This window comes from Capsicum annuum, chromosome 10 (genome assembly GCF_002878395.1).
Source record: "Capsicum annuum cultivar UCD-10X-F1 chromosome 10, UCD10Xv1.1, whole genome shotgun sequence".
Taxonomy (NCBI): Eukaryota; Viridiplantae; Streptophyta; class Magnoliopsida; order Solanales; family Solanaceae; genus Capsicum; species Capsicum annuum.
Window position 1 is genome coordinate 218351604 of NC_061120.1, and position 3962 is coordinate 218355565.

The following is a 3962-nucleotide window of genomic DNA, read 5'->3' on the forward strand; positions in this document are numbered from 1 at the left end:
ATATGAGAAGGGACTGACTGAGTAACATGACGTAACTGAATATAGATTTACCAAAAAGGTTTGAACTGAGGATATACATGACGTGGTATGAATTTATCTGATCTGTAGGGGCATAACATGAGTCATAAAATCTGAGTATACTGTAAATCATGATACATGTACATAAGTTATGAGCTGCATGACCTAAGTTTTGAGTTTTTTGTATTCGTGAGACATGATTCGTTACACTGAGTGATTTAGATGTGATTCCCTATGCTGGGAACTGAAAGCACACACGATTTTATGGAAAAGTGCATGATCGTGGTTCGTGACCTTAGAGTTGATTTGTAAGACCTGAGTGGATCTCGTGATAGCTGAAGTACAAATCTTTGTACTGAGAAGAGGATAGGTTGGGAATCGTCTTCCCTTACTGATTTTCTATACATACTAGCACTACTATTGGAATCTGAGAGTCTGACTTGGTCACTTGATCTATCATCACATACTTATACTCTGTTCGACACCTACTCATCCTAATAAACACATCAGCTGCTTTTGTTTCCTCATATACTACTAATATCACATCCACACCTTCATGCTTAATTTTAAGTAAATAAACTTAAATTCTAACTTACACTGTTCAAACCTCCTGATTTACCTTGGTAGAACTATCCCAATGAATACATAATCTAATCAGACTAGATAATACTATCCTAACTCATCTACTGCTAAACTCCTGGGTCCATGCTTAAAATTCTAGGTGTATACTGTCACAAGATTCTGAGAAGGGATCTACCGGCATATCAAAAATTAGATTCAAGTTTACAAAGGATTTCTCATGATCATAAATGAAATCTGTACAACTTTGGAACATGACTGAACTGAGGGGATATTGTCTGAGCATGTGGCAAATCCCATAACTGTCTCCAGAGACTGCATGAGAAAGCCCTATCTTTAGGACTTGAGCTTCACTGTTTCTGTTACCTTGAAAGTAAGGTAAGGTTGACATGAGAAGAGCCTGATGTAAATCTACATGGGTTCCTTAGAGAAACTTGCTATAGCACGATCTTGAGACATGAAAGAAGGGAAACTATTCCTAAAATATCTCATAGCCTCCTACACATAAGTGTGGTGCACAACACTCCCATGTACAAGACTCTACTTGATGCAGCTTTCAAACTTTCTAGGACACTGTTGAACCTTAGGCTCTGATACCAAATTTGTAACGCCTCGATTTTTTGAACTAAAATGCTACACGGTCCTTATGACCCTGAAGGACCACAAGCTAACCCATGACTGATATCTGTACCTGTAAACTACATAATATCTCATAAAATATGCAAAAACATGAACTGTAAGGCCATAAGGTTCAATATTGATACATATCTGAAAAACATGGTATAACAATACCAAAAAGAAATATAAATACTGAAGTCTGAACATCTAATCTAACATCTAGTCCGAAAGCCTCTAACTGAACTGAATAAGGAGTTAAAGGAACATGTCTCCAACTAAATCCATGAACTGAAGAACTAATCTGAAATACTGTAATAAAGTAATAATAATATTGTCCTTGAATAAAGAGAAGCACTGACTGCTAAAATCTGCAATGCTACTGCTGCTTTGAAACTCATGCCTCTGTACCTATAGCGTCGAATAAAACACCACAGTGTGAATACGTCAGTACGATTGAATATACTGAGTATACGAGTGAGGTAGGCTAAATGCAAAGGGTTTTATATGTATGAACAATGCTGACTGATACGAACGTAAGAATACATACATACATACATAACTGCAACTAAACTCATGGTGATACTGAATACTGACAACATGATTTTGCTGATGCTGAGATACTGAATGACTAAGTTTACTAATATTGAGATACTGAATGACTGGGTTTATTGATATTGAGATACTGAATGATTGAGTTTACTGATATTGATATGTAATTCACTAATAAGTGAGGAACTGATAATGTATTACCGAATACTAGGAGACTGATACTATATTACTGATAAAGAAATAATTGTTTCTGATAGTTCTAATTATGAAGAACTAATTTGATTGACCGTATATAAAAGTCTTGAAACTGAGCTCGTGATAACATGACTACTGAGTATGAGTACTGATGACCTGTATTTACTGATAACATATCATGAATGATAACTAAATTTTGATAACTGATAGATCTGATAACATGAGTTCTGATAACTGATAGCATGAATGACTGTATCTGACAGTCCTAAATCTGATGGAACTAGCTGAGTTTCATACTGTATCTGAGTTGACTGTATCTGACAGTCCTGATATCCCGAAGAACTATCTGAGTTATTTACTGAGATTGATATTAAAACTGTGGGAAGTAGTTATCTAACTGATATGCCCCAAATACGCTATAATAGCTAAGTTGGGGTCCAATTGCTGCCCTGATTGGAAGGGTGTCAATATCGTGCCACTGGTAAGGACAAGCTGTGAGTGACCCTCATCTGGCAGGTACTCTAATGAGAACGGTGGGAACCCTCATCTGACAGGGTAAGTCACTTCATCTACCCTCAACTGACAGGTATTGATGTCTCAATCTATGCTGGCTACATAGTTCTGGAATGCAAGGACTGCTTCTAAGAATCACACCCTCTACTGGCAGGTGAGTTCCCATCCTTGGGTTCGCTCGATGCTGAATCCTACTCCCAACTGAATGACACTGAACTGATTATACTGAACTGATTTTCTAGTTCATACTAGAATTAACTGAACTATTACTAATTGTTCTGTTTAACTGAACTGAACATGGACTGAGTTTATTGAGTTCCGATGACTAGCGGAACACTACTGAATTCTGTTAACTGACTAAATGCTACTGAGTTCTGTTAGCTGACTGAAGTCTACTGAACATGGATTGACTAAGAGTATCGTGAAAACATGACATGGCTCTAGGCACACAACTATATTTTTTGGGTACGAATACCCCCAGGACTCGATGGAAGGAAACTGACATGACTTGACATACAAGAGTACTTGACCAACATTAACAATCCATAATGTAGCATCTACGGGGAATTCATAAATCATGTGGTTTTCAGAACCTTTTCAAATAGCTAACATCATGGTCAATTCTAATATCATGAAAAGCCAACAACATATTCATAGCACATTAATAGCATAGAAATCATCTTGATCAAGTAAACATGGCATAACTTAAGAGACATGGCAAAATCTTGGAGCATGAAGACTAGGTACTTGATCATCATTTATTCGTTCAGGCACATTATCAAACACATGGTCGATATAGCTTTAGCATGGGAGTCAGCTTAAGCACATGGATATGGCATGGAATCATCATTTAGATCACAAATAGGTCAAAGTCCTCAATTCTTCTTCACTTAGGCATTTTAACAAACACCTTGCATGCACTATTTAGGGCATAGGCCTAATGATCAATTTTATACACCATAACATCATAATTCAACTCAATTCCACCAATTGAATCCAAAAAATATCATGGTATCATGAACAACATGTAAAGATTCGAACTTTATTCACACAACATGGAATTCACGTGAAATCATAAAACATGGAGAAAGGACTTGTTAATTGAGCACTCTTAAATCATGAAAACATACTTATCCCTATTCTAGGTATTTCGTAGAACACCTTGCATTCACACTTTATGGCATAGGTGTTCTTAATAATTTAGTCATCTTAAACCACCCAATTTCATGGGTTTTAACTACAAGCACACATACTTCATGAGAATCACCCTAAATTAACATCTTGAAGCATAAACAACAACCATCAACATGTACATGATCATATCTCAATAAGACAATCACAGTATAGTATTTAAAGAATGGTTCTTGGACTCCTATGGATGAAAGGAATGTGTGGATGAATACTACGCATACCTTAGGTGGAAGATTCTTGAAGAAATTCTTAGACATGTTCTTGATTCCTTGACTAGGGTTCTTGTTCCTTTGAGAGAA